This window comes from Cibotium barometz, chromosome 51, assembly GCF_041138505.1.
Source record: "Cibotium barometz isolate CiBa-2024 chromosome 51, ASM4113850v1, whole genome shotgun sequence".
In the NCBI taxonomy this organism is placed as follows: domain Eukaryota; kingdom Viridiplantae; phylum Streptophyta; class Polypodiopsida; order Cyatheales; family Cibotiaceae; genus Cibotium; species Cibotium barometz.
Window position 1 is genome coordinate 14235684 of NC_141096.1, and position 23285 is coordinate 14258968.

Sequence of the window (23285 nt, forward strand, 5' to 3'; positions counted from 1 at the left end):
TCGCCTCAAGAAACTTCACAGCGATAATGGTGGATAATATGTGTCTCGTGAGTTTGAGAGTTATTGTACGGACCATGGTATTCATCATGAACATACTATTCCATATTCACCTCAACAGAACGATGTTGCTGAACATAAGAATCGCACTATTATCAATGCTATACGATGTATGCTGATTCATTCTGGGTTATCTCATGTTTTCTGGAGTGAAGCTCTCTTGACAGTAGTCTTTGTTCAGAATCATCTTCCTACTACTGCTCCTTCTGGTAAGATACCCATCATAGCATGGACAGGTGAAATTCCTTCTGTATCTCATTTTTGAACCTTCAGATGTATTTCTTGTATTCATGTTCCCAAAGAAACACGAGCAAAGCTTGATGCTCCTGGGCTTAAAGTTATTTTTACTGGGTATTCTGAGACTTCCAAAGGCTACAAATTCTATGACCCGTCCTCCAAGAAAGTGCTTGTGAATCGTGATGCTATTTTCAATGAACAGCTTATGGGCAGTACATGGTCCATGAATGATTTTGATGATACTAAATCTTTGCTTCAAGCTTTTCCATTCTTGTGTGATGATGAATCTTCTTCTATAGAGCAACTTTCCTCTTCACAACCATCTAAAGAGCAACTTTCCTCTTCACAACCACTGATTCCGAATGCTGTCATTGATGATGTTGACATTTTTATTGATCTGCCTATTGATTTTGAGCATGGTTCTTGTCATGGTTATGATGAAGATTTTGATGCTAATGTTTTCTCTACTTCTAAAGATCCTGCCACGTATAGTGATGCTATATGTTCTCCACAAAAGGATCAATGGCAAGAGGCTATGGAAGCAGAGTACGATTCTCTTATCTCTAAAGGTACATGGATACTCACTGAGCTGCCTCTTGGCCATACTGCCATTAAGTGTAAGTGGGTATATAAGACAAAATTTAAAGCAGATGGATCCTTTGACAAATTCAAGGCACGTTTAGTTGCCAAAGGTTATTCTCAAGTTGCTGGCGTTGATTATCATGAAGCCTTTTCACCACTTGTTCGCATTACTAGTATTCGGGTTTTATTGGCATTTGCTATTCAATTTGACTTAGAAATTCATCAGATGGATGTGCGCACAACTTTCTTGAATGGAGATTTGAATGAAGAAATTTACATGGAGCAGCCAGAAGGATTTGTTATTGCAGGTAAGGAAGATCTTGTTGCTCGTCTTCATAGGGCTTTATACGGTCTTAAACAAGCTTCATGGGCCTGGTACATCAAGTTTGATCTTTTTCTTACCTCCCATGGCTTTCTCTCTTTCTCTTCTAATCCCAACTTATTTACCAAACACCAAAATGGTAGTTTTGTAATCCTTGCCCTTTATGTGGATGATACAATCCTTGTTTCCAATGATTTGGGATTTCTACACCAAATTAAGCAGTTGTTATCTTCAGCATTTGATATGGTGGATCTTGGAGAGCTTCACTCGTGTCTTGGCATTCAGATTCAAAGGGATCGTAGCAAAGGTATTTTATTACTTTGACAGTCAAAGTTTATTGAAGATACTATTAAGAAGTTTGGTTTGGAATCTGCACATTTAGCAACTACTCCTTGTCTTGCGAGTTCCATGAAAAACACTTCTGATGGTGGTGGCCAGCTTGTTACAAATTAACCATATGATAATTTGGTTGGATGTCTTCAAGTTGTTGGTTTGAACACTCATCCTGACATTTTGTTTATTGCTAACTATCTCGGGCAACATCTTGCATGTCCTTCTCTTAAGCATTGGTCTTCAGCAAAGCGCGTGTTGAAATACTTGAAAGGCACTGCAGATTATGGTTTGGTTTATCAACGACAATTCACATCCGACTCCATTCCATCTCTTTCTCTTTTGGGTTACACAGACACAGATTGGGCCAGCTCACATTTATCTATGCGATCTACTAGTGGCAATTGTTTCTTCATTAATGGTTTTCTGATTTCTTGGACCAGCAAGAAACAACATTGTGTTGCAGTTTCTACAACCGAATCTGAATATGTTGCGGCATCACTTGCAGCTCGTGAACTCATTTGGCTTCGACAAGTGTTGACAGATATTGGCCATTCTCCTCTTTCTAGTACACCCTTGCGGTGTGATAATCAGAGTGCTATTCGTCTTGCAAAAGACTATGTCCAACATAACAAGTCAAAACATATTGTTGTGCATTACCATTATGTTCGATACGAAGTACGCAAAGGCACTATCATGATTGAACATTGTCCAAGTGACCAGATGATTGCAGATATTCTTACCAAAGGTCTCAATGAGTCACGCTTCATTCTAGATTAGACTCTTTACTCTTATGGTAGCTTTGTACATATATCGTTATAATCTTTTAGACACCGCGCACTTTGCACATTTCACAATTGCACACTATGACCTCTTGGTCCTTTTGTATATTTGTACATAGATGCACAATGCACTTTCACATCATTACTTCTGGTTCATATTTTTACATTTGTATAGGGGCTTGGGTTTTTCCCTTGTACTCCCCAAGGGTTTTTTCATCCATAGCTAGAGACCCTTGTTTGAGTGGGGGTGTTGGAGCTCTATATATGGCTCACTCTACGTAACTAGTCTCACCTATATATATGTATCTTGTCCTCAATATGAATCAGTCTTTGGGAGCGTACATGATGTGTCTCTTGTCTCGTCTCTTTCTCTCTACATTTCAACATATGGACAAGATAAAGCTACCTTTTATCACATAATATCCATCATCCTCCAATATACTTTTCAACAAAGATAGATCTTGTCTCAGCTCGCTAACCCTTTCATTGATCACAAGTTTGCATAGTGGAACAAGCGGCGGGATAATGCCCTTGTTCATTATGCTCTCTAAGAACTCTGAGCCCTGTGGTTGAGAAACCAACAAAGGAATGACATCATCTGCATCATCCTCTTTGTCTTTGTTCTCCACATCTTTCCTCTTACTACCCTTGGCCTCTTTTGCATCTGCATCTATTTCTCTACTCACCCCAGGTGCATCTACCCCATGTTCCTTTGAAGCACTAACATAATAATCATCTGCATCTATTTCTCTACTTACCACCACAGGTGCTTCTACCGCATGCTCCTTTGAAATCTTTTTTTTTCTGCCACCCCTAGCGGAAGGTATATTGAGACGACTGCAAAACATTTTCTATACATAAAAATCATGATAACTAAACACAAAATCATAAACAAAAAAGACCATGACAACCATACATATATTTTTCCTTTAATAACTTTATAAAATAAAGAATGTAACAAATTACAATCTTCTTCCCCATACCTTGCCTCTCTTCATGGTTTTGGAGCTTGTTGTAGACCACAAAAGAAGAAGAAAAATTTACCAGGACCTACAAAGGGTGTGACCCCAACACCTATAATCCTAACACGTAGTAAAAATGAGCCAAATGTGCTAGTGAAGGAAAGAGATGAAGGGGAAAAGAGATGGAGGAAATGCAAGGGATTGGGCTCCATAAGACAGTTTCGCTAGAGAAACCGTGAGGAAGGCAAGAGGCAGACTTCTTGGAGCCAATAGAATCATTTCACAATTCTTAAAAGAGATATGGAACCCACATAAATAGAATCATCCCATCCTACTGAGCTAGATTTCCATCACATGGCTAAATGGAGACAACACCCTTGACAGTTTCACTGGCAAAACTATCAAGGGAGAGGTGTTATTAAATAAGCATTAAATGGCATGCCTTCTTGCCAAGGTTGAAGGAGGAAGGCATGCAAATGTGTTGATGGATTTGTTGAGCTTTGGGAAATTGACAAAGGTAGAGAGAAAATCTAATGAAATATAGCATCTATCAAGCCACACCTTTTTGTGGTCTTTGCCTACAAGTTTATTTTGAGTAAAATCATGGGAAGCAGCAACATCAGATCGTAAAAAAGACTTTACATTGAGTCCAGACTAATTTTTCTCTGCCAACAATAACGATGCCTTGACTGTGATACCTATCACTAATGCCTTTAACCATATTAAAGTCTTGGACTGGGATGATGGGGCATTAGATGCACGTGAGAAAGTTCCACAGGACAAGTCTAGAGCCCGAGACTCCTGAGGCATACAACAAAACTACATCAAATTCATCTTCAACCTTAATCTGAGTAGAAATCTATTTGTTTTGAGGGTCAGTGGTGATCTTGGTAATAGAGGAAGCCCAAATTTTATGAGATCCAAAGGCCATTCCTCCGCTTCCCTAGTTGTGGTTGGTATAGTGTCACGAGTGGTTGGCCATTACACTTGAGATTAACTTCGAGATCTTTGTGTGTAGCTTTAATTTCGTATAAGCATATAAAATCAAAATATTAACCAGATTGCGAAGCCCAATCCTTGATGACCCTAGGTCTTTTAGCATCAGTAATCCCTTGGGTGTTAAAGGAGATATAAGAGACTTAATGACTTTGCAATAATCAGGAGAAGCGTTTTTTCAACGCACTTGACCGTCAAGGGAGATGTGTAGAATCAGAGCCCTAGCCGACCGACAACAATAATAATAATAACAGCAACAATTTGAATGACCAATACAAGCTGAAGAAGAAGCAGGCGCTGCAGGCGTAGCAGCACCAGGCAACTAACCAGCTAGGTGGTGACAAGTTGAGGTTGATCAATGATGCATGCCAGGCCAGCATGGCACAACTCCCGACAGCGCCTACGCTTAGCCATGCAGTGCGATCAGCGGTGGCTATACCTTTGTACGACTGCCCGGAGTGGTATTCTCAAGGAGACCTCACGTGACAAAGGCAAAACCGTGAAAGAATTCAGGTGAAAAAACGAGCATTCATGTGCCTACCGAGAGCTCGCGTGAAGGAGGCAGGTTCAATGAGCGGCCACCATCATCGTGAGTGGCCATCATCATCATTCTTTTATAAACCCTAACGTTATCTTGTTATCCACCGACACGTCATGGCTTAAGGCCTCCAATCTCATTTACACCTCTCAAAATTGTATTACACACATTTAAAGCGGGAAATGGATACTTTCCTTTTAAAGGAGACAATATTGCCTTTCAAATGAGGTGTCAACAAGGTGTCAAGAAGTCCTTACACTCCCTTGACGGTTTTGTCGGCAAAACCGTTAAGGGAGAGGAGCCTCTTTACCTCATCCAAGAAGAAAATGTAGACAACCATCAAAGAAGAAAACACAAACTTGTGATGGTCACATAGTTTTGCTGATGAAATGGTGTGGGAGAGAAGACACCCACCTTGGAGATCAAAGAGATCAAAGTCTGCGAAATGGTCTGGGAGCTCGGATGAACTAGCCAAAGAGAAAAACTTAGGGTTAACGTGAAACCCAGTTAAATAAACCTTTGTTTCAAATAGTTTACAAATAGTTAGTATTAGTTAATCTACTTGAATGGCTCTCTAAGTACTCATCTACATGCATGGCTCATTAATTGAGGATCATTACAAATGCAATTTTCAAGGAGTGAGGTGAGTTTAATGCTAATAGGACTGCTATAACTTTTAAAATCCAAAATTATCTCCAAATTAAATTATTTAAGGATATCTAACTGAATTCTGTTAGGATCTCCGAATCGAATGATGTCAAGATCTACAAATTGAATTTTCTCCAAATTTCGAGAGGTTGTAGAATAAATTTTGAGATATACTTTAATGAATTATTTCCCGAATTTCAAATGAAGTTTTCCAAACACTAATCTCAAAATGTAAAACTTTTCATATTTTAGCCAAAGCACTCATGGTAGTGAAAGGGATATTTTGGGTGAGCTAAGTCAAGCTTTTTTTAACAATTTATTATGGTCGTAGCTTGAACTACTTCATGCTCGGAAGGATTGGTTAGCTTTTAAGTTTAGAGTGAGCAAGATGAATACTTCGGTGATAAGAGCTCAAAGAGGCACTAATCAAATAGAGCTTGCAACTATAGAGGTAATTCTCAAGGTTTCTAGAGAGGCGTTGGCAGGATGTTGTTATATCCCTTTGATCTAGGACGTGACAAAATATCTAGATATTGCTGTTGATATTGTAAATAGAACTGTATAGAGTAGTTTGAGGAAGAGATGTGTTTAAAGTTCCAAGGTGATAGTGAAACACATTCATGTGTTTCACCATGGGGGGAGGGCTATATGTGAAGCAAATCCATAACCCCTCCCAAACATGATATATAGATGAAGGAAGAGTGGATAAGATGGTGTGAGAAGGTACCAAGGTAGCAAAAAGTGATGTGGCATCGAAATGGATAAGAGTGTGTGCTTGAAAATCGAAATAGAAACAATATGTAAGAACAAAAGTGATGGGCAGCGCTACTTTGTGGAAGACGGCAAGCAAGTGACGACGGGCTCATGACGTGGGCAGAGTTCATTTCAAAGCAGAGATCCAGGGGGTGGGAGAAAGGGTTCCAGCTCAAATACTATCTCAATAGGAGCAAAATAGATTCCCAACAGCAAATCGAGTCATGCTTGTATTTTTTTTGTGCCATGGCCATACCTTCCTAAGTGTACGTTTGCATCAACCTTAGCGACAGGCATACCAGCCTAAGTGTACGGCCATACCAACCTAAGCGTACGGATGAACCTTTCTCGAAATGTTGTTTTAAAAAAATTTAAATTTTTTTAATAATTCCCAAATATTTAGAGGTGCTTATGGTCTACCTCCCTGACTCACTAGGGTCCTTTTACATGCATAAAACACGCACGAGGAAAAAGAGAGCCAAAACTCCTATTTCAAGACCGTACACGAGGAAAAAGAGAGCCAAAACTCCTATTTCAAGACCGTGCACAAATTATTGAAGCTTTTCTAAGCTTCCCTACAAACTATGGACACCTTTCGATCATGGTTGCATGTCCCCAATGCTTCCATTCCATTTGATGGAACCCTGGCCCCCATTGCACATTCACATGTGGTCGCCATGCCACAAATGTTTGGCCGTAAGGGTGAAACGATTTTTGAACAGCCCTCATCTAGTGGGGCCCCTCCCATACCTACACACCAACGTGGATAGATGCCATGAGCACACTCATGTACCTTTTTCTCTATCCAAGGATCTATTCCCACCCCCTGCCCTCGCACCACTTCCCCTTATGCAACAACTTGACATTTTGAGCTTAGCACAAGCTCTATGAAGGGGAGTGTCACAAAACTTGCACCGACAAACATAACATACAAAACCTATGTGGGCAAAATATTTCAAACTTCTGCCAAAATTCCATGGAGTTTAAGACCCCATATTCCATAGAGAAGTCTTTAACCAAATCTATCAGGCATTTGAAATTTTCGATGATGCAACCAAAGTCCATCTCCTCGGACTTAGCCTTGAAGGCAAGGCAGTGCAATGGTTCCAATCCTTGGACCCTCATCACAAAGGTGCTTTCAAAACAATGAGAGAGGCCTTCATACTTGGATTTTCACCCTACGGTCCCAAATGGAGCCCCATCATCCAAGTGTTCGAATTGGACCAAAAGTCGGAGGAGACATTACACTACTATATTGCACACATTAAGTACCTTGATTCGCATTGTGAAGAGAGGGAAAATTGACTGACCAGCGCTTACTGGACCATTTCCTCCTGGGCTTGCATAATCCAAGGCTACGCGACCACATGTTGGTCAAGGACCCCTCCACCTTTGATCAAGCCTGCAAATGGGCAATCTTTCTCGCGATGACATACGAGAAAGCTATTTCACGCAATTGGCCACCGTGCCAATGACAACCAAAGCTCATTTGTAACATCACCTTCCTCTCCTCCGGGTCCCAAAGCCTTACTAGTGCCATCACCCCTCGTCGGGAGGGTTACTATATGTAAACCCTTTATATCATGTGCGTTCAAGACCTAACTAAAAAAACCCTTATTTTTAAAATTTTCATGAATAAAACTCTTTTTTTCTATTCAATTTGTAAATACCCCCTTTAAATGTTACCCTTCTACATGTAAAAAATGTATAAAAAAGAGATTTTGAAAAACTCCTTTTGTTGAACCCACGTGATACGCTTACATAATTATGAGTGACTCCCCCAAGCACCACCCCAAACTAACTACTGACACAAAGTGCCACCACGGCCTTCTCTATCCTTTAGGCACCCATCACACCTTATCTCCCTTTGTCGGTGCCTCACATGGATCCTCCACCTTTGATCAGGCCTATAAATGGGCAATCTTTCTCAATGACAACATGCAAGGAAGCTATTCCATGCACTGTGCCAATGACAACCCAAAGCTCATTTGTAACATTACCTGTCTCTCCTCTTGGGGCCAAAGCCTTAGTGGTGGCACCACCCCAAACTAACTACTCACACAAAGTGCCACCATGACCTTCTCTAGTGGTAATCTTTCCAACCATTGCCTCTCTAGGCAAAACCTATTGCTCATCATGCAAAGATTCAAACTAGGTCCATTGCTAAATCTATGGAGCCCATGCGCTACACCATCCTTGAGGCACCCATCACACGTCCTGTCCCTTTGTCAGTGCCTCACATGGACCCTAAACCACTTGTGCACACTATAGGTGCACCCACAAAGGAAAGCACCTCTTCGGTGTTTCCTCTACTAGGGACCGCAAAGAGTGGTTGAATGCCCTCAAAAGAAACGCCTATCGGCGGCGGTGACACCACAATGTCATGGCTATGGAATTGACCATTGCTTCAAAGATTTCCCTTTGCAATTAGTTTCTGACTCCAAAGACATGCCCTCCCTCAATGTGTTGAGCGTTCAACATGGGAAGATTTCGACTGTCCCATTGAATGTCATCACATGGTTGTAGGCCAAAAAACAAGGCCACATACCAAAAGAAACAACACTCTAAGCACATTGTCTCAAATTGACTTGCCATCTATTTTTGTAACCGTTCACCTAGTTCCTGAGTGCACGTCATTCCCCATTGAATGTGAACTTCCACACATCGAGTAAGACAGGAGCTCCCTCTTACGCTCAAGGCAGAGGAAGATCCATTAACCATCATGATGTTGACAAATAAAGATTTTTTCCCACATGTGCTCCCAAATCCTCTAGTGCCTATTCCACCAACATCCAAACCTAAATCCCATGTTCACATCAAACAACTCGATAAGAACAGTGACACAAAGCTTGATAGAGACTCACGTGGTGCCCACACAATATTTTTTGAGGTCTTTTAACCTCCTACTACGGAACCCAAATCTTGACCCCCACCCGTGTCAAATAAGAACCAAATTGAACTTCCATATACTATTACTAGTCCACCTAATGATCAAGGCCCCACACCTCAAGAAGCTCCTCCTCATCAATGCGGCCTGTCTAGCCTCTCAACCTTCGTTTCCTACCAAATCCAAATGCCCATTAGCACCTTGTTAAAAGGTTTTCCAGATCTATGGAATGATCTAAGGGGTTGAATGGAAAGAAAACTACAGGCTTCTATGGAGAAGGGAGCTAACTTAGATTACTCGGATGAATCGGAACCCCATCATCCAAACTTACTTCATCACCACAACCCACAACCCCCAAAGGCACACAAACAATTTGTGTAAATGCACTTGGCCACTACTTTGAAGGTGATGACACAAACATATCCCTACCTATAGCCTTTAATGGCGGTGTGGTCAAAGGTATCCTCGATGGATATGTTGGCATATGCATCCTCACAAGAACATGCTTGGAAAACTCGTGCAAGCCCCTCCTTGATACCACCACATTGGTGATCAAGATTGTAGACGGGAAATCTGCAAAACCCATGGACCTGAGAGAGAGAGCGAGAGCGAGCAAGCATATGCACAGTCTCCTTTTCTTATACATTACCACTTAGCTAGCCTACCCATTACTACTCATGATATATATTAGCTACACATGCAACACTAGTTGTCCTTCTCTCTCTCTCACGACTGCGAAGCTACCTCTCACGATAGCGAAGCTACCTACCTGTTGCAAAGAGCCATGGCTATTGAAATGTGAATGTGAGTATCACACACAGTGAGTATGCAAAATGCAATGCTCAAGGGTTTCTTGGCAAACTCTTTTATAGAATCCAGCCCTACCTATATTTTTTCCAAAAAGATCTGGCCTTTTAACATGCCATCATTACGCTGCATAAACTAAATCCCTAAATAATAATACAAGGGCCCCAAATCTGACATCTAAAGCGATGACTGCAAATCATCCTTATAGGATGAAATCTGATCTATATTGGGTCCCGTGAGCAGCATGTCATCAATGTATAGAATGATGACCAAAAATGTGTCCTTACTCCTCTTCACATAGAGGGTACTCTTTGTTGGACTGTTGTAAAAATCATTTGCAACCAAGTATGCATGAATCGTCTCATACCATGCTCTAAGAGCTTGTTTAAGGCCATAATAAGCTTTTTTGAACCTGCATACTTTAGACTCTTCTCCTTTCATATCAAAACTAGGAGGCTGCGATACATACACCTCCTCATGTAAATCATCATTCAAGAATAAAGTCTTAATGTCCAACTGATGTACATTCCACCCATGATGTGCTACCAAAGCAATGAGACACCTAATGGTAGTCATATGAGATGATGTGGGTGCAAAGGTCTCATCATAATCAATTCCCTTTTGCCAGGCATACCACTTTGCAACAAGTCTAGCCTTGTAGCGATCAATGCTACCATCTTCTTTGCATTTTAACTTGTAAACCCACTTAATACCAATGGCCTTGTTGCCATGTGGTAGATCTGTCAAATACTAGGTGTCATTCTTGAGTATAGAGTTATACTCATTCTGCATAACATGCATCCAATGATCATCATCCTATGCTTCCTCAAAGGAAACAATTTCCTCCTCATTACATAAAGTAGAAATGAGAACATGATCCACATGAGAATAATTTTCATGATGATGAGAACCTGAACGAGTTCTACTAGGTGAAGGAGCTACCAACTTACTATCCCTCAATGTCTGCACAAGCCATTTTGGAATACGCCTAGATTCTTCTATGGTTGCTCTCTCCTCATCCACTACATTCTCAATAATTGCCTCATTAAATGGCTAATTTGTAGGTTGATTTTGCACCTGCAAAGGCTGAATTTCAGAACTTGGTTAAGCATTCAATTTCTCTACATATGATTGCCCTCCATTAAACAAAGGTAGGAGTGAATTAAACATGTCCTGTGAGCATACATTCTATTGTTTTTTGCATGAAAGCATGGACTGAACTGAGTTTTCGACAAAAATAACATCTCTACTTACCAAAACTTACTTTGAGAGTCTATATCCCTTGCTTTCTGAACTGTATCCCACAAATATGCATTTAACTGTCTTATCATCAAGCTTATTGCATTGTTGCTCAGGCACAGGGACATAAGCAAGACAACCAAAAACACGCAAATGAGCCACAGAAGTCTTCTTGCCATGCCAAGCTTCATAAGGAGTTTAAGACTGCAAGGCCTTGGTAGGGCATTTGTTCAACACAAAGTTTGCACACATAGTTGCCTCTAATCAAAAACCATGAGGTAAATCTTGGGCTTTCACCATACATCGTGCCATCTCCATGCGAGACCTATTCTTCCTCTCAGCCACGCCATTTTCTAAGGTGTGTATGGCACTGTATAATGATGCCTTATGCCTTTTTTAGCCATATATGCATGAAATTTCTTGGACATATACTCCCCCCCTCGATCTCAACGAAGGGTTTCAACTTTACATTTACATGCATTTTCAGCCATCGATACGAAATTCCTAAAGCACATAAAAACCTTTGATTTTTGCTCTTTAATGGATACACCCATCTATATATGGAGTAATCATCAATAAAAGTGACGAAGCAGAGATATCCCCCAATAGATGATGTCCTCATAGGACCACATACATCACTATGTATAAGCTGTAATTTCTTAACAGCTCTCACAGATCCATCTTTTGGAAATGATGCCCGATGCATTTTACCAAGAATACACCCCCCTCACATACATGTCTAGTAGGAGTCTCAAGAGTTGGCAACTCAGACACCATATCATGCCTTGAAGGTTTAACAAACTGGCATAATTCAAATGGCCAAATCGTGCATGCCATAATTCTGCATCACTCATAGCAGGAGTCATAGTAGAGATTGAGCAAGCATCATGCTGCAACTTCTCAAATACATTCATCTTGTATAGCCCATGAAACAAGGTACCTGAGACAATGATAGAATAGCCATCATTTATATCTTGAACTGTACATCTGTCATCCAAAAACTTCACCCATCAAGCCTACAAAGGCTAAGGCTAAAACTGACAGCAAGTTCTTCTTAATGCATGGCACATATAAAACTTCTGAAAGAGTAAATGCGCCTCCATTTGTAGCAGTGAGCACAACTCTATCAACTCCTTTGACATGATATGAGGAACCATTTGCACATGTGATGGTTCTTGCACTTGGAACAGATTGCAGAGATGAGAACAAACCTTTTTATGAAGTAATGTGCTTACTAGCACCACTGTCAAAGCCCCAAGCATTCGATTTTCACAACAAGACAAAGCACCTACAGACGCGCACACAGAAGCGTTTACTCAACTAAAAAAGAAACTTACGGGCACGTCTATTTGCACGTCTATTAGCGCGTCTATAGACCCGGGTCTAAAGGCGCGTTTAGAAGGTAGCAAACAGACGCGCTTATAGATGGGCCTATAGATGCGCACACAGAGGCGCAAATAGACAGTCGGGGAGAAATTTAAACAAATACAGACGCATGTATAGACGCGCAAATAGACGGTCGAGGAGAAATTTAAACAAAGACAGACGCATGTATAGACGCGTTTATACACGCAAACAGACATACGCATGCATAGACGCGTTTATAGACGCTCAAATAGACTCTTCTTGAACAGACAAACGCGTATATAGACGCATTTATAGACGCGCTACAGAATATTTTTTAAATTTTGTGTGCTTTAACAGAATGCTATGTATGTTGTGTATGCAATGTAGTAACAGGAATGCTGTGTATGTTGTGTATGCAATCGCATTTTAATTAGCACTCTTGCAAGCACGTCTATAGCCAACATTAATTACAATTCTAAATAAAACATTACAACTCCGAAACGTTTAGTTACAAGGCATTAATTGATAGCTCAAAAAGTGCTTGTATGTACATATAGCACGAAGCTAAGCCACGTCTTGTGGCTTCAAGTACCAAAAATAAGAGGAGTGTATATACAAGAGGCACGAAGCCAAGCCAGTGGCTAAGTACAACAAAGAGTAGCTAGCACTACTCCTCGCTCCCTTCTCCGCCTCCTTCTTCCTCGTCTTCTTCCTCATCTTCTTGTGCAGGGTCCTGTAAACAAGGGACAACATATATCAATGTACGAAAAAATAAATCTTTATTTCTAATATTGACATTATTTAATTACTTTCAAATACCTCCGGCGGGGACTCTCTAGTAGCCCGGATATACTACTCCTCAGTAATCAACCCGTCATTATAGAAGTGCCTCCATGTATCTCCTCTGCGATGGTGGCGGTGGTAGGCTGTCCCGATAGGAGTAGGGTACCTGCCCACGATATCAAGCTGCAAAATGACACAATTTACGGAGGGGTTAGTACAAAGAAACAACCTCCTAATAAACTACATAAACAATATAATTTGAGATCGATACTTACAAACTTGGCCTCCCATGATTCAACACCCCCTGCTCCAAAATGCACACTTCCATATTGCTCCATTTGGATCCTTCGTGCCTCCACGTGCTTTAGACTGGGTTCCTCCTTTGCTGACTTCATTGCTTTCTTCCACTCACGCTTGTGAGCGATGTGGGGCGGGCCCCTTGGTGGTTGACCTTCTTGGAGCCTGGCAAGCTCCGCTAGTGCATGCCTCTTAAGCGAAGATCTTTTATTGCTAAGTATCGAAATAATCTTTGACTTGGCCCATTTATCTGTGAACTGAACATTGGGGGGGTTAGGATACCTAGAGCGAACAGTAGCGAGGGTCTCATCAGCTAACCTCTTTGGTTGATCTTTGCAGTGAATAAAGCAATCTCTGTAATTGTTAGCAATTATAGAGTGCATGAAGGCCATGATGTCCTTCCCCCGTGCATCCATCAAGATGCCTCCTGTCTGAGTGATGTCATAGTAGATCGTACCATCACTCGGAGGCACGTCTAAATCATCTGAATCATTCTCGTCCCCACCACCACCCCTCCCAAAGCACTGTGCCATGCATCCTCCACCGCTCTCCCTGCTACTACACCTGCTACTGTGTCGTGTCGAGCTAGTACGCTGGCCACCTGAAGCTGCTGGAGAACCAAGTCTCGACTGCACGAGAGAATGCCGACGACTCTGCGAGGCAGAAGGGCCTCCTGATGGCATGGGGGAAGGGACATAGGACAGCATGGGGGAAGGGTCTCGGCTATGTAGCTGGCTCGGCTGTGTTGACTCCACTGGGGTAATCTCAAAAGGTGTGGGGTTGGGGTGGTTTGGAGTCTGTAGTGCCAACTCCTAGGGGTGTTTAGAGTACCCATCATGTAGCCATATAACTCTGCAGGACTAGGAGGGTGCCCCAAAAGGTTATATAAGTCCCGAAAGATGGATTCCCGAGGATCAAGTGAGCCTAAAGCGCTTCCTGGCCACATGATGAACTGGAAAAAAGGAAAAAAGAAGATTACTGAGATGAGCTGAGAAGAGAAAAAGAAGAGAAAAAGAGAGAAAAAGAGAGAGAAAAAGAGAGTAGAAAAGGCATGCACAGCGGGGATAAAAGAGAGGAGAAAGGAGAGGAAAAGAGGAGAAATAGAGGGGATAAAAGAGAGAAAAAGAGACGAGAATAGAGGAAAAAAGAGGGGGATAAAAGTGAGAAAAAGAGAGGAGAAAAAAAGAGAGAAAAAGAGAGGAGAATAGAGGAAAAGAGAGGAGAAAAAAAGAGAGAAAAAGAGAGGAGATAAGAGAGAAAAAGAGAGACGAAAAGAGAAGGAAAGAGAGGATGAAAGGGAGAAGGAAAAAGAGAGGAAAATATAGAGTGCAATCTATTTTTTCAATCATGCTTTCCCTTTCCATCATTAATGCAATCCCCTTCTTCAATCATGCAATCCCTTTCCATCATTCATGCAATCCCTTTCTTCATTCATGCAATCACTTATTTCCATGAAAGGAGAGGAAAAGAGAAAAAGTGGGGATAAAAGAGAGGAGAAAGGAGAGGAAAAGAGAGGAGAAAGGAGAGTAGAAAAAGTGGGGATAAAAGAGAGGAGAAAGGAGAGAAAAAGAGAGGAGAAAGGACAGGAAAAAACACAGCGTCTATCTGCGCGTTTAACAACGCGTCTAGAGACGCAGCTACTTGTTTCCAGCACAGAGTAGACGCGCTTTTAGACGCACTTTTAGACGCGCTCTCAGATGCGTCTATAGACATGCTCTAACAGACATACTATTCTAAAAAGACGAAAACGACATGCGCCCGACGCGCCCGACACATAAAAACACAGTTGTTGTACCAAAAACATTCGTTTCAAAGAGAGCAAAGGACGAATCAAACGAGAGCAACTTTCAAAGAAGATCAACCCTAAAGAGACTTACCTTGGATAGCGGTATAGAAGCTTCTTGTCCTTCTTCAAAGCTGCTTCTCTTTCTTCTCTTCCTTGTTCACCCTTTGCTTCTCTTTCTTCTCTTCCTTGTTCAGTCTCTTCTCTTGTGCGCTTGGAGATGATTGTGTAAGCTTGTAGATAAGTGTGGGTGCTTGAAGATAAGTGTGGATGCTAGGCTATGGATCTATTAATAGCAAAGCAAGCCCGTTAAAAGTATGTGAAGAAAAGAAAGCGCGCTAAAAGTATGTGAAGAAAAGCAAGCGCGCTAAAAGTAGGTTTGAAAATGAAAATCGCGTCTTCAGGAGCGTCTAATGTCACGTCTACTATTGCATCTAAAACTGCGTGTAATTGCACCTTTACAGCAGTTTAGACGCGCCTATAGACGCGTACGACATAGAACAGACGTGGTTTTAGGCGCGCCACTGAGTTTTAAGATTAAATATTTGATACAAGAGCAATTTTTTTGGGTTGTTTATTTGTAGGATGTCTTCATCTTCAATAAGTATCTCCCATATTATGATTTTGTGTTTTTTGGTTTGTACATAGGATGTCATCAACCTCCTCAAGCAGTTCTGGGAAAGATGAGACAATGCGTCATCATAATCGCGATGTGTGGTTGGGACAACGGATCAAATGTATGTGTAATCGATGTCAAGGATGCATTGTACGAGCACGTCGAATTACCTTGAATCACATCTCCATGTATGGAGAATGGAATCAAACAGGCTTAGAGGTGAGTAGATGTAAATTGATGGTATTCAAATGACTCATGGTATCCAAATTAAATTAATAGAGTTGTAATATATAAACTCTAATTGAAGCAGGATGCAGTACCACACCCTAACATGGTGCCCTACGCACGACGAGAGCACGCAAAGCGTCGACGAGATGATGCTGGAGCTTCGGGATCTATTGTCAGAGATGAGTGGGAAAGGGATGACAATAGCCCTGCACCCCACGAAGTTGTGGAAGAGGAAGTGCTTGATGATATGGTGCGGAATCTTTTTAAGGATGATCCCAAAGGTATGGATGACGATGATATGGAACAAGAGCACCTTTACAAGGCTTCATCGACACTGGTTTTTGAAGGGTGCACATTCTCTATTTTACGTGCTTCACTTGAACTACTCAATATACAAACAGTTTATGGATGGAGCAATGCAAGTCTTGACGCATTATTGAAGTAAGCATTCTAACTTACAAATTTGAATTAGTGGTTTAAGGTTTAGGATTTAAGACTAATTATAATTGATGATATTGGATGCAGGCTATTATCAAACATGCTTCCAAAGGGAAATAGACTACCCACCTCAAGAGACATAGTGAGGCGCTATGTGACATCTCTTGGAAGATTGGATTATGATCGCATACATGCATGCGTCAATGATTGCATTCTCTTTCGTGGGATGCATAAGGAGGCTCGACATTGTCCCACTTGTGGTGAAGCAAGGTATAGAACAGATATGAAGAGTTTTGATGTACCTCGTAAAGTCTTGCGACACTTTCCTATAATTCCTCGCATCAAACACATGTTCAAGTGCAAATCCATAGCAGAGCTCATGTCATGGCATTCCTCACATCGATCGGATGATGGCATGTGGGGAATTCCCGCAGACACTCCTGCTTGGAAGCATATTGAAGATGAGTGGCCCAGCTTTAAAACAGAGCCTAGAAACTTAAGACTTGGCCTAGGTATGGATGGAGTGAATCCATTTGGTTTCAAAAGCACTGCATACAGTGTGTGGCCAGTTGTGTTGGTGAATTACAACCTTCCACCATCAATGGCGATCAAGAAGGGACATCTTATGTTATCCCTTCTAATTCTAGGGAAACATAAAGTCAAGCATATGGATGTTTATCTTGAACCGTTGATTGATGAGTTGGAGGAACTATGGAGAGGTGTTGCGGTGGTGGACATTAGTAGGCCTCCCTCCTCTCGACACTTCGACTTAAAAGCAGTGTTGATGTGGACAATGCATGACTTTCCAGGATACAGCGATTGTTCTGGTAAGAATTCTAATTACCTCCCTACTCTAACACTATTGGCTATATATATTAATTATAAATATTGACTTTATTATTCTAACTTTTATTTATATTTTAGCAGGTTTGAAAACATCGGGTAAACATGCATGTCCTGTTTGTGGCCCTTCGTTAGTACATGAGTATGCTGACGGTTTGTGTAAGACCATATTCGATAATCATCATTGATTTCTCCCCTCAGATCATCCTAAATATGTTGCTAGTAAGAGTAACATTCCTCCACAAACACTTTGTGCAAAAGATTGGAAGCGTATTTGGGAGTCTACAAATATTCCTCCTCCAGATGGCATGAACAGGTATAGTAATGTTTTTTCAATCTTGTTTTGTGTAGTCTCTAATTGGATTAAAGGTCACATAGAGCAATCCCTTGTGTAGGTACTCTATTTTTTTCGGCTACCATATTGGACCCATCTTAAGATCAACCATCTTCTTGATCCCATGCACATCTTCAAGAATGTGGGATCTGGTATTTGGGAATATATTATTGGTAAACGAGACAATGTTAGCGTACGTGAGGACTTGCGGGTCGCAGGACGTATGCGTCAAGCTTGGCCACGAGAGGTGGGTGGGCATGTTCGTCTTCCGCCTGCACCATGGATTATATCAAAGAAAGAGGAGAAGCAGGTAAAGCAGGCCATCACCACTTTGCGTACTCCCACTGGATGCATGAGATCATTGAAGGGAGCCTTTACAACCACTAAGAAAAGAGGCGTTGAGCAACTATATGGGTTGAAGTCCCACGATTGGCACAAGATGCTTCAAGTAAGTGTTTTCCAAGTCTTGTACGTTGAAATTAAATTTTGTAATGCCATAAACCATACATACATGTGCTCTTATGTGCACAGTTCATACTACCTACTAGCATCGACCATTGTGCAAATAAGAGTTTGAAAAAATGTATTTATAAGATGGGCGAGCTTGTGAGGTATGTAAAACCCATGTTAGATCACCCTTCATTATACCTTGCAAAATGAACGTGCATGAGGTATAACGTACTATTTATTTATTTTTCAGATATGTTAATTCCAAAGCAATTGATCCAGCCACGTTGGATGATGCGCGTGTTATGGTAGTGGAGGTGGTTTGTTTGGTAGAGGAGACCTTTCCACGAACCATTCTCACAAGTCAACTACATCTCATTGTGCATTTAGTGGATGAAATCGCTTTATGTGGTACTGTGCATGCACGTTAGATGTTCTTCCTAGAGCGCTTCATGAAGACCTTAAAAGACTTTGTGAGGCAAACTGCAAGGCCTGAAGGAAGCATGGCCGAGGGTTGGTTGATACAAGAGTCTCTTGTATATATTTCAGAATTTCTTGGTCAGGTGGACAGCTCTTTGCCACGACTATGGAGCAATGAAGAGGACTTGAGGATGACCTCTATTGTGCCTCAAGGAAAAGGACAGAGTAAAGTAATTGACAGAACATTGATTGATGATCTCAATTTCACTTGCATCCTTAATAGTGATGTGATGAGCAGATGGGTTACAAGATATGAGGATGCAAAGACAAAAAGGCAAGCAGAAAGAGCTCTCTTTCGGAGGCAACATGGCTCTCGTAAGGCGTACCCTAAGCATCTAGCAACACTTCCGAATGATATCCATGTTGATTGGTTGCATGAGGAAATGGAGAGAGCAGAGAGCGACGAGGGCTACATATCACGGCAAAAGAATGGGAGTATGCACGAGGATGCATGTTAAAGGTACATAGAACTAATGTTTTGCATTAGTTGTAAGTGATTTGCTTTTAATATTTATTCACATTGCTTACACAAATATTGCTTCTATTTTGGTCCAGTGCACTATGTTCAATGCTATATGGTGTGAAGGCAAGCATTTTCGAACACAAAGAATTGATGAAAAGAGGAATACACAAGATTGCGGTGTCATTAGTAGCTTTGAGGGAGCTAATGGAAAAATGGATGATTATTGTGGCACAATCCAAGACATATTTAGGCTTGACTTTCGTTGCTTCTTTGTGTATGTTTTGGATGTCAAATGGCAAATGAACGTGGTGGAAAAAGGGCCTGATGCAACGATAAAACGCCATGCAAATGGCTATGTAACTATTGACTCTACAAAGTTTTGGCAAACAAAGAAAGATAGGCTCGTATTGCCACAACAATGTGAGCAGGTATGCATTTTTTTACTAATGTGTTTCATGTACATATATATCTAAGCTCGCGTACCCCTTGACTTTTGATATGCTAATTAATTACTGTAGTATGTGTATTTGAGTAGGTTATCTATCTACCAATGGTGCATGACATTAAATGGTGGTACGTCATCTCTATTGCACCACGTTCCAAAGTGATGTATAATACATTCACTGATATGGAGCATATGGAGGATGTAACAAGCCGCAATGAAGATGATGTCGAACATGCCAATGAAGATGTTGTGATCGATGATCAAGAAATAAGAGATGATCATGATAATGAGGATGAGCGTGCCATTTCTCATGATCATGAGAATGACCCTACCATTGAGGATGATGGTGATGTTGATGAGGATGATCAGGACATCGATACCATTATCAATGGAGTACAGAATGTCGATAGTGGAATAAATTTAATCGTAGCCTTACAAATTGATGAAATGGATATTGATGTTGATCGTTTGGCAAGGATGGATCTTATTGAAGATGAGATCGAACCCTAACCAATCCATCACTGTATCATTCTAAATTGATGACATTTCTATTGTATGTGTTGTCTTTTAATTATCATCTCATATGCATGATTTATTTTTGAATATATTTCATTGTTGTAAATGCATGTAGTGGGATTGTGTAATGATATATACTGTAATGTACTATGAGATGGTTTAAAGAAAATAGTTTTTAATTTTGTAAAGGAATTCAGTTTTTCTTTACTAAGCGTGTATTAATGCGTGTATGGCAGTGTGTATTGATGCGTGTATTATTGCGTGTATATAAACGCTCTTATAAATGCAAATATAAACGCGAATTTAAATGCCAAAATACACGTGTCCGATTCTATTCAAATACATGCGCGACCATACACGCGCTCGTAATTTATCGCGTGTCTGAAACGCATGTATGGCAGCATTGTCTTGTAGTGTTGGTGTATTCTCTCTGAAGATAGCTTAAAATTCACCCTATAGCTTATGCACAATTTTGTCTAGCGTTTGGTCATTTTGTTTGCATTTGGCAGTCAATCAATCAGTTTGTCCACTCAATCTTATGGACACAGTTCAACTTGTATTCAGTTCTCTAGAAGAAATAAAACAAATAATGGCAGGGGATGGGGGGCTATAGTGGGTAATATGGGACCCCAACTAGTGTCATCTCGGCTACATCTTTCAGCTCATTGATATTGTTTCAAGAATTGCTAAAGAATCACTAAACTCAAGTTTAAAGAAGGCCATGTTGTTTCACATGGTCGTATCTTGACATATGCTACAAGTCAGGTATGCATTTTCCTGCACATGGAGTAGTGCCAACCCATACTATGAGTCTCCCTTTGGAATGATGTTAGGTGTTCTTAGTTTTTGGGTTGTAACTACATGCCAGCATGTAGGTTGCATGTAGGAAGGGACCAACCTTAGGACTGATAAAAAACAGAAGCACGAGACAGCACACACAAGAGAAGCAAACCCTAATCCATATCCATCAATCATAAAGAAGGAGAGAAGCCCTAGTCACCATCTCTCTCACACACACAAAGGAGAACACAACATAGTGTTATGTCCACACTACAAAGTAAACCTAATGTAATGTCCACACCACACATGACCAGCTGGACGCGGTCATAAACACACCACACGATATCTATCTACCATACTGTCACTCTGTCAGCACCCATGTGCTATCCTCCAGCTGTATACGAGCTTGACATTTCAACACTCCCCCTCAAGTCGACGTGTCCATCTCTAGGACTCCCAATCTAGTACGGAAATACTCGAACTTATCCTTACCAAGTGCTTTGGTAAAGATATCTGCAACCTGCTCATCTGTCTGCACATATGTCAAATCAACATGCCCATCTAGCACCTTCTCTCTGATGAAATGATAGTGGACCTCAATATGTTTGGTCCTGGCATGATAAACTGGGTTGCTAGCAAGCTGAATACTACTCATGTTGTCACAATGGATGACAACTCTCATGTCACTCGGTAACCTGACATCATCTAGCAACTTCTTCAACCACATAGCCTCACATGCAGCTATGGCTGCTCCACGATACTCTGCCTCTGTGGTAGATAAAGCAACTGTAGGTTGCTTTTTACTGCTCCAACTCACAGCTCCACTACCAAGGCTGAAAACATAGCCACTGGTAGACCTCCTGTCATATGCACTACCGGCCCAATCTGCATCTGTATATCCATAGACATGCATGTCTTTTCCTGCCTCATAGAAAAGACCATAATGCACGGTAGTTTTGACATATCTCAGAATCCGTCTCACAGCATCCAAGTGAGGTTTACGAGGACTCTGCATAAACTGACTCACCAAACCAACTACATAACTGAGATCTGGCCTCGTAATGGTCATGTAGATAAGGCTACCAACCATTTTCCTGTACATGGTGATATCATCAAGCTCATCACCCAAATCAGCCCTAAGCTTCATGTTTTGCTCTAATGGTGTCAACATTGGTTTGCATGCTGTCATACCATACTTTGCGAGCATGTCAAGTGCATATTGCCTTTGCACCAACCATATACCCTTGCTTGTTCTAATCACCTCAATGCCAAGAAAGAACCTTAAATCACCAAGGTCTTTCATATCAAACTCTTTGCATAAAGAGGCCTTAACCTCATCAATGCCTTTCCCACAATCACCTGTGATAATCAAATCATCAACATAAATGACTATCATCACGATACCATCATGTGTCTTCTTTACATAAAGTGAAGAGTCTGCATTTCCAACCACAAATCCAATACTGACAAGATATCTGCTGATCTTGTCACTCCAAGCACGAGGTGCTTGCTTCAAACCATAGATTGCTTTCTTTAACCTGCAAACAAAAGTCGGATATTTTGGATGTACATATCCTTCTGGCTGTTCCATGTACACCTCTTCTTGTAGTTCACCATTCAAGAAAGCATTTTTGACATCCATTTGATGTAAAGCCCAACCTTTTTGTGCTACTAGTGCAATAATAGACCTCACTGTAGCCATCTTAGCCACTGGGTTGAAAGTTTCATCATAATCAAGACCATAAGTTTGTGCATATCCTTTAGCGACCAGCCTTGCCTTATGTCTCTCTAGGCTGCCATCTGACTTGCACTTTACCTTATACACCCATTTGCAACCAATTGCATTCTTTCCTTGAGGTAACTCAGCCAATTCCCATGTATCATTTTTGTCCAAAGCATCCATCTCTTCATCCATGGCTTTCTCCCATACATGCTCTCCAATAGCCTCTGTATAGCATGTAGGTTCCACATGCTTCACCATAGATGTCATGTATGCATAGTGCATAGCAAAATCTCTATATGTCAATCTTTCCACTGGATATCTGACTCTCTGGGATCTCCGCAATGCATGCGGGTCACTCTGTACACCTGTAACACAAGCATGTGGTGGTACATATCTTTCCTGCCTAGCACCAGGTGTGCGTAAAACAGGTATTCCGAGCTCCTCATCCAAACTTTCTGAACTAGAGGACTCATAGCCTGTGATCCCAATTCCTTCAACTTTCTACTTGCCTTTATCCATAGCACTACTCCCAGTGCTCACACTCTCATGCCTCAAACGTCCTGACCATGGACGTACACTGCTACTCTCAGCTGCTGCTGTTGGCCCAGACATAGTAGTAGAA

At 41.2% G+C, this 23285-nt stretch overlaps 1 long non-coding RNA gene across 1 annotated transcript in view; it reads left to right on the top strand.

Moving 5' to 3' along the window:
* The first annotated feature begins 17331 nt into the window (after positions 1-17331).
* The window catches only part of LOC147609350 (uncharacterized), a 175025-nt gene continuing 169071 nt past the window's right edge, over positions 17332-23285 (top strand). Inside the window, exons 1-2 of the long non-coding RNA XR_015264218.1 lie at positions 17332-17459; positions 17560-17791. This is a non-coding gene — a long non-coding RNA (uncharacterized LOC147609350). The remainder of the gene's footprint in view (positions 17460-17559; positions 17792-23285) is intronic.